This window comes from Tenrec ecaudatus, chromosome 5, assembly GCF_050624435.1.
Source record: "Tenrec ecaudatus isolate mTenEca1 chromosome 5, mTenEca1.hap1, whole genome shotgun sequence".
Classification (NCBI taxonomy): Eukaryota; Metazoa; Chordata; class Mammalia; order Afrosoricida; family Tenrecidae; genus Tenrec; species Tenrec ecaudatus.
Window position 1 is genome coordinate 55,036,186 of NC_134534.1, and position 8,336 is coordinate 55,044,521.

General features: G+C 40.4%; 1 pseudogene; it reads left to right on the forward strand.

The window, feature by feature from the left end:
* The first annotated feature begins 7,365 nt into the window (after nt 1-7,365).
* On the forward strand, nt 7,366-8,060 carry LOC142448729 (small ribosomal subunit protein eS8 pseudogene; annotated as a pseudogene).
* The last annotated feature ends 276 nt before the right edge of the window (nt 8,061-8,336 follow it).

Genomic DNA, 8,336 nt, shown 5'->3' on the forward strand with positions numbered 1-8,336 from the left:
GATCTGATGAGTCATGAGGTTGCCTGTGCAGAGCCTGCTGCTGTCTGAGGACCGAGGTAAGAACAAGTTAGATTTTTTTTTTAAGTTAGGAGGTCTATTTTTAAAATTATTTTGTAGTTAGTAGGGTCTTTTTTTGTGGTTAAAGGGGGCCTTTTTTCCACTGAAGTTAGAAGGTCCTTTTTTTTTAACGTGGTTAGTTGGTTGGGGGTGGTTTATAGGGGGGTTGCATCACAGTGATAATGCCAATAGTCAGCACTCAGTGCTAATGCAAATTGTCAGTGCTCAGAGGTAATGCAAATGGTCAGCACTCAGTATTAATGCAAATTTTCAGCAGTCAGTGTTATCACAAATGATCAGTGCTTGGTGTTATCGCATAAGGGGCCCAAACTGGTAATCTGCGTAGGGCCCCACGGGAACTTAATCCAGCTCTGCTGATAGCCGAGGAGTAGGAAACCCAATTTAATAGACAGTAAGTGCATTTATATTCTGATTGCTATTCAGCTGTGTATGGTGTGTGCTGTGTAAGCCCCGGTTCACACTGTTGCGATCTCTGAGCAGTGGGAGTTAAACCACATGCTTCTATGGCTGCACTCACATTAGATTCAGAAGGAAAAAGGAATACGTGCCTTCTTTTTTTCCTGCAGTGGAATCTGATCACATGGGTCTTCTCACCCATGTGATCCGATTGCTGAGAGAGTTCACAGATTGCAATGTGATTCACACAGGATAGTGTGAACTGGAAACGTGGTGGAGGAATTGGCTGTGTAATCGTGCCGGTTCCCGCACCGCACCAGTGTGAGCCTGAGGTAAAAGTGGAGTTCCACCAATATGGGCACTGGTGAGGCTGAAATGATATGGACTGGCAAGGTTGCATTGATGGACGCTGATCAGACTGCATTGATGGGCACTGATCAGACTGCATTGTAGTCTATATGTCTCTGTGTAGGCAAAGTTACTGCTGGTATATTGTTTTGTATCACTGTATACATACATACATATGTATATATATGTGTGCATTTTACTAATAGCAATTTGGAATCCCTAGGAAACAATGATATCAAGAAAGAGAAAAAAATGAGTTGGAGTGTAGGATATTCAAAGAACAGTGGACTTATGATTACTTTTCCATTCAGTACAAGGAAAGAGCTGTGTTGGATATGCCAGAATATAGTGTCTGTGTTCACAGAGTACAATTTGCATCGACACTATCAAACTCAACATAAAGATAAATATGATTGTTTGGACGGAGAAGTGAGAAAAGATAAAATATTAAAACTGAAAAATACGTTGACAACTCAGCAAAATACTTTTGTGAAGCAGGAGCAGCTAAATATGTCATCCCTGTGAGCAGGTTTTCAAGTTGCTGAGCTTATAGCGTGCACTGGCAGACCATTTGTGGAGGGAGAATTTGTTAAAGAATGCTTTCCTCCTTTCTGTTGCCAAAGAGATGTGTCCAGAGAAAGCCAATTTATTTAGTACAGTGAGTCTTTCAGGAACTACAATTACACGAAGGATTGAAGAAATGGGAGACAATTTGCATCAGCATTTGTAAAACTCCACAAAAAATCCAGATTTCCTTGGCACACGAAGAAAATAATAATGTTCATGATTCTGCACAACTTCTCATTTTTATTCATGGAATGAATGCCTATTTTGAAGTCTCAGAAGAGCTTGCTGCACTGCAAAGAATTAAAGGAACAATGACAGGAGAGGTTTGCCAAACTGCGAATGGTTTGGAGCTGGACTGGGCTAAACTAGCCAGTGTGACAACTGATGGTGCTCCTAGCATGGCGGGGTCTAAGAAAGGAGTGATTGCTTGCATTAATGAAGAGATGGACAAACATAACCATTCTGATCCAATAGCCATACACTGCTTCATCCACCAACAAGCACTGTGTAGTAAATCACTGAAGTGAGATTCTGTTATGAAAATTGTGGAATCTGTGTTAACTTCATTAGAGCTAATGCACTAACCACAGACAATTTCAGGAATTTCTGTCTGAGTTAAGTGTTGCCTATGAAGATGTTCTGTACCACACAGAAGTCCACTGGCTGAGTCGAGGGAGAGTTTTGAAACATTTCTAGGATTTACTTCCACAGATTACAGCTTTTCTGCTTTCAAAAAACAAAGAAGTTCCAGAGCTCAATGCTGCAGCATGGAAATGGCACCTTGCCTTTCTGACAGATGTAACAGATCCACTCAACAGTTTCAATGTGCAACATCAAGGAAAGGGGAAGCTCGTCTGTGAGATGCAATTGCATGTGAAAGCATCTGAAGTAAAATTAGGGCTCCTCATTGAACAAGTGAAGGAGGAACATTTCTGCCTTGTCCCCACAACTCAAAATCTGTTAGCAGAAAAAACATTGGCTGCGTTCCCAAACAAAACATGTGTGGATTCACTGGAAAAGTTGCAAAAGGAGTTCCACTTTAGATTTAAAGAGCTTCATCTCCATGAACAGGACATACTGCTTTTCCGAAACCCATTTTCTATTGACATTGGAAATGTGGATACAATTTACCCAATGGAACTGGATGAGCTGCAGAACTGTGACTCTCTGAAAGACGCATTCAGGTCAAGCAGCCTCCCTATGTCTATGCATCTCCCCCTCCGACACATGTCCTAGTCTCAGGAACCATGCACTGAAAATGGCAACCATCTTTGGCAGCACTTATGTCTGTGAACAGACTTTTTCCGGAATGAAACATCTGGAATCTCCAATCAGATCTAGACTAAGTGATGCACACTTGCATCACTTGTTACGACTAGCAGGGACAGATATGGAAGCGGACATTGACCATCTCATTAGCACAAAGCAGGCCCATCGTTCCCATTGAAATACTGGTAAGTTTGTTGATTTAACTTTACTTGTTCTTCATTTAAAATATTGTATTTGTTCCTGTTTTGTTTTTTGTACTTCAAAATAAGATAGTGCAGTGTGCATAGGAATTTGTTCATAGTTTGTTTTTAAACTATAGTCCAGTCCTCCGACAGTCTGAGGGACAGTGAATTGGCCCCTGTTTAAAAAATTTGAGAACCCCTGCTCTAGTTCTTTAATGCTTCTCCCCCACCCCCACCCCACTCCTATCATGACCCCAATTTTCCTTACAAATCTGGCTAGGCCATAGCATGTACCCTGGTACAGATATATCTCTCAACATGTGGAATCCAGGACAGATCAATCCATCGGAAGCAATAATGGGAGTAGTGATATTATGAGGGTAGGGGGAAGTGGGTGCAGAAAAGGGGAACTGATCACAATGATCAATGTTTAGCCACCTCACCCCCAGCCAAGGTGACGAACCCAGAGAGAGAGCGGTCAATGTAAGACATAAAAATAATAATAAGTTATGCTTCATAAGGGGTTCATGAAGGTGGGAAAGTGGGGGAGGGAGGAAAAAATGAGGAGCTGATACCAGGGGCTCAAGTAGAGCAAAAATGTTTTGAAATGGATGTTGGCAACCTATGTACAAATGTGCTTAACAGAATGGATGTATGAATTGTTATAAGAGCTGTAAGAGTCCCCAATAAAATGATTAAAATAATAATAATAATTGCCAAACTTAGTAGTTATCTACAAATTCTGTAAGTAATCATTGATCTCGCTTTAGTTCCTTCTTACTATATCTGAAAATTCAGGAAAATAGATGATGATGGCTAAATCATTAAAGAGCTATATGAAATTTGAGTATTTTATTGCTGTTGTTTTTTAAAGTGAAGTACAGTTTGAAGATTATAATAAATAAATGAGAAATATTATATTTCATTACAAAACAAATTGTCCATTTTTATGACCAATATACTTTTGCAGATATGACAAGAGGCAAGATTGAAATGTTCCAATGAATAGAAAAGGAAAAACCCAGAAGTTTTTTGACAGAATTGCTTTATTAGGTTTTAAATAATATTTTAGTTATCAGACTTTACAAACATTGAGTAGAATACCCTTCTTACTGAATATGTTTTAAAATATGCAGGTATTTTTTTCAATCTCAGCCTTTTAAGCGAAAGAAACAAAAAGTGTAATAAAGAAGAAAGTACCTTGTCGAAAGCTGAAGTTATGTGACTAAATATGCCTGATCATATATGCTGGGTAAATCGTGAGGACAAAGGTAAATTTAAAAGAGTTATGAAAGAACAAAATATCAGAGTAAATTCAATGTAACTACTAATAAAGATTGACTATGTGATAACTATTCGCTATAAGTAGGATAATATGTAGCAACTGTAGCTTGAATTGCATTTACATAAAGCTGGAAATTCACGTTTGCTACCACATGCATCCAGGATATTGAAATTAGCTAACTGTATAATTATATAGTTGTGAAGTTCATTTGGTTCTCCCTCTGAGAGAGAGTGTGCATCATTCCATATAAGCTCACCTGAACCAAGAGAAAACTCAAATGAATACTGAAGTAAGTTATATTGCTGCCTTAATTTTAGGCTGGGTAAAATGAAGCTAAAACCCAATCATTTGGAAATTTCCTTCTTGAATCCATAGCCATATAATTATAGAATGAGTTATATCAGAAAGTAAATGATTAATCCTTTGTTTCACTTTTAACATGATGAGTTATTGATGAAGTATTTGTTTCAAAATCACAGATCATCAAAGAATGGTAGGAAATGTTATCAAACAAATCTTTAATGTGATATATAATACTTAGGAAGATTCTTTTATCAAACTTCCAGTTTAAAGATAGTGCTGTAAAATAGGTGTTTTACCCTTTCATGCCCAGAACTCAACAAACAACAAAATGAATGACAAACACATAAATTTTATCTTCAATGGAGTCCAGAGACACTTGAGACATCAAACCATGAAAGAGAGAAATAGATGTGTGAAAGCCCCCATTGTACTACAGTATAGATTACACTATAGTATAGATTATGCTACAGTAGAGATTTCACAGATAAGGGGTGAATTGGAAAGAATAGAACCAATATTAAAGTGGATAGGAGCATGTACTGTTGACATCAGTCCCCCAGATTAACTTTACTGGGTTCTATGATGCAGAGTAGTAGATACAAATGAAAATATACACAGGTAAACTATATTTGTATGAAGTAATGTGTCCACTGCTATGTGGTACTGAGAAGAGATAAATATGAATAGTCACAAAATTATGTATCTGCATTGATTAATTATACTTATTACTAAAAAATAAGAACTGATAAAGCAATTGGCACCAGAGGTCTGGGGGGCTGGCCCCAGTACCAAATACTAAGTGGTTGCCTGCCCCTCCCCTCAGAAGAATTTATTTCAAAGGATGGCATTGAATCTGCAGCTCTGGGAGAGGGACATATCTGATCCGAGCACAAGGGAGTAGATGAAGGGGGAGTAGGAGAGAGTGGAGCACATCCTAGCCCACTAGGCCCTGGGGACAATGACCCTAATAAGAGCAGCCAGTCCACAGAGAGGACCACATGGCCAGCCCCACTAAGAGACATGACATCCCTCACTGACCCATGGCCCTGCGGGGGACAGCACTGGAGACACAGTGTGGGAATTGCGGCCGACCTGATCCCACCACACTGAGGCAAAGCACCGGGGGAGTCCAGCTGGACAGCAAGGGAATGGAGTGGCAAGGTCCCCAGGGAATGCTGAAGGTGGACTTTGGGGTCAGGGCATGGTGCCCCAACAGACTGGACTGGAACACACTCCTAAAGGCCAACAAACGATCCTTGAGCTAACTACACGTTTTTCTTTCCTGTTTTATTTTGTTTTGTTCTTTGTCAGTGATTTGTTGTTGTTTTGTTGTATTTTGTTGCTTAGTTTTGCTCTGTCTTGTTATCTCTGCAGGTCTGTCTAAATAAGATAGGCTAGATAAACAAGCTGGAGGAAAATCAACAGGACCCACAGTTCCAGGGGAAGTAGGATAGGTTGAAGTGGGAGGTAAGGAAGTGGTGTTAACAAACCCAGGGACAAGGGAACAACAAGTGATCCAAATTGGTGGTGAGGTGTGTGGCAGGTGTGGTAGGGCATGATCAAGGGTAATGTAATGAAGAGGTATTGCTGAAACTCGGGTGGGGATGGAGCATGATAGGGGGACAGGAGGAAAGTCAAGGGAAATAGAGGACAGAGCTGGGAGGCAAATGGCATTTATAGAGATCTAGACAAAGACATGCACGTATGCAAATGTATATATGAGGATGGGGAAAGAGATCTAAGTGCCTATATTTATAGGTTTTGTATAAGGTGGCGGAAGGACATTGGGCCTCCACTCAAGTACTCCCTCAATGCAAGAATAAACAAATGTGGTGAAGAAAGCTGATGGTGCCCGGCTATCAAAAGATATAGGGTATGGGGTCTTAAAAGCTTGAAGATAAACAAGCGGCCATCTAGCTCAGAAGAAATAAAGTCCACATGGAAGAACACACCAGCCTGTGTGATCATGTGGTTCTGAAGGGATCAGTTATCAGGCATCAAAGAACAAAAAATCATATCATTGGGTGCACACCTCCATGATAGGAGCACTGAGGACAAACAGGTGCAAAAACAAATGTGCTGAAGAAAGCTGATGGTGCCTGGCTATCAAAAGAGATAGTGTCTGGGGTCTTAAAGGCTGGAAGGTAAATAAGCGGCCATCTAGCTCAGAAGCAACAAAGCCCACATGGAAGAAGCACACTAGCCTGTGCGATCACGAGGTGTCGAAGAGATCAGGTATAAGGCATCATCAGAACAAAAAATCTTACCATAGTGAATGAAGGGGGAAGTGCAGAGTGGAGACCCAAAGCCCATTTGTCGACCATTGGAGAACCCCTTGCAGAGGGGTCTAGGGGAGGAGATGAGTCAGTCAGGGTGCGATGTAGCACCGATGAAGAATACAGCTTTCCTCTAGTTCCTAAATGCTTCCTCCTCCACCCCACCCCCACTATCATGATCTAAATTCTACCATGCAAATCTGGCTGGACCAGAGGAAGCATACTGGTGCAGACAGGAGGTGGAGGCACAGGGAATCCAGGGTGGAATACCCAAAAGAAATACTGTGAAATAGTAGAATATGTAAAGTTTTGCTAGGGAAAGTATAACTATGGTAAAATTTCCCAAGTAGATCATTGTACTCATTTTCTTTTTTTATTGTAAACCAAAGAAAACAGTCAATGCTTAAAAATTTTGGCTTGAGGGACTGGAAAAATGGGATTGTTATTAAATAAAATATGGAAGATAGAATGAAGATTAGTTTTTGGGTGTAGTACAAAGTTTAGTTTGGGGAATGTGAATTTCTATTTTCAGTTTTTACAATGAACTCATGAAATATGACTTTTATTCATTTAATTATAGTTTTCTTTTGATAAGGTGCCTATTAGTCATGGGTATATTTCATTTAAAACTGATTACATAAAACAGCAGATTCTAGCTCTTTCCAGCCAGCGCCGAGCGATGGGCATCTCTCGGGACAACTGGCACAAGCGCCGCAAGACCGGGGGCAAGAGGAAGCCCTACCACAAGAAGCGGAAGTATGAGCTGGGGCGCCCGGCTGCCAACACTAAGATCGGCCCCCGCCGCATCCACACGGTTCGTGTGAGAGGAGGCTACAAGAAGTACAGGGCCCTGAGGCTGGACGTGGGGAACTTCTCCTGGGGCTCCGAGTGTTGTACCCGCAAAACCAGAATCATTGATGTTGTCTACAACGCATCCAACAATGAGCTGGTCCGGACCAAGACGCTGGTGAAGAACTGCATCGTGCTTGTTGACAGCACACCGTACCGACAGTGATACGAGTCCCACTATGCACTGCCCCTGGGCCGGAAAAAGGGGCTAAGCTGACTCCTGAAGAGGAAGAGATACTAAATAAGAAGCGGTCAAAGAAAATTCAGAACAAATACGATGAACGGAAAAAGAACGCAAAAATCAGCAGTCTTCTGGAGGAGCAGTTCCAGCAGGGCAAGCTCCTCACCTGCATTGCTTCAAGGCCAGGCCAGTGTGGCCGAGCAGACGGCTACGTGCTAGAGGGGAAGGAGCTGGAGTTTTATCTGAGGAAAATCAAAGCTCGAAAAGGGAAATAAATCTTCCCATCCTAGCACATGTATTAAAGGTGTTTATTCTAAAAAAAAAAAAAACTAAAAAAAAAACACAGCAGATTCTAATCTACATAATCTGATATATCCTTTTCTTTTACATTTGGAGAAGAAATATTTTAATGATTATTACATCTGAATGACTAGCATGCTTAATATTTACATTTTAATGTATTTTTTAAAAAATTTACTTATTGAATAAACTATTTGAAGGATCTCTGTTAATTTGCATATTTTGATAAAAATAAATGCATTCTATTTGAAACATATCTTGAATTTAAACACAGTTTTGTTTATTTATGAGAATTATTTTGT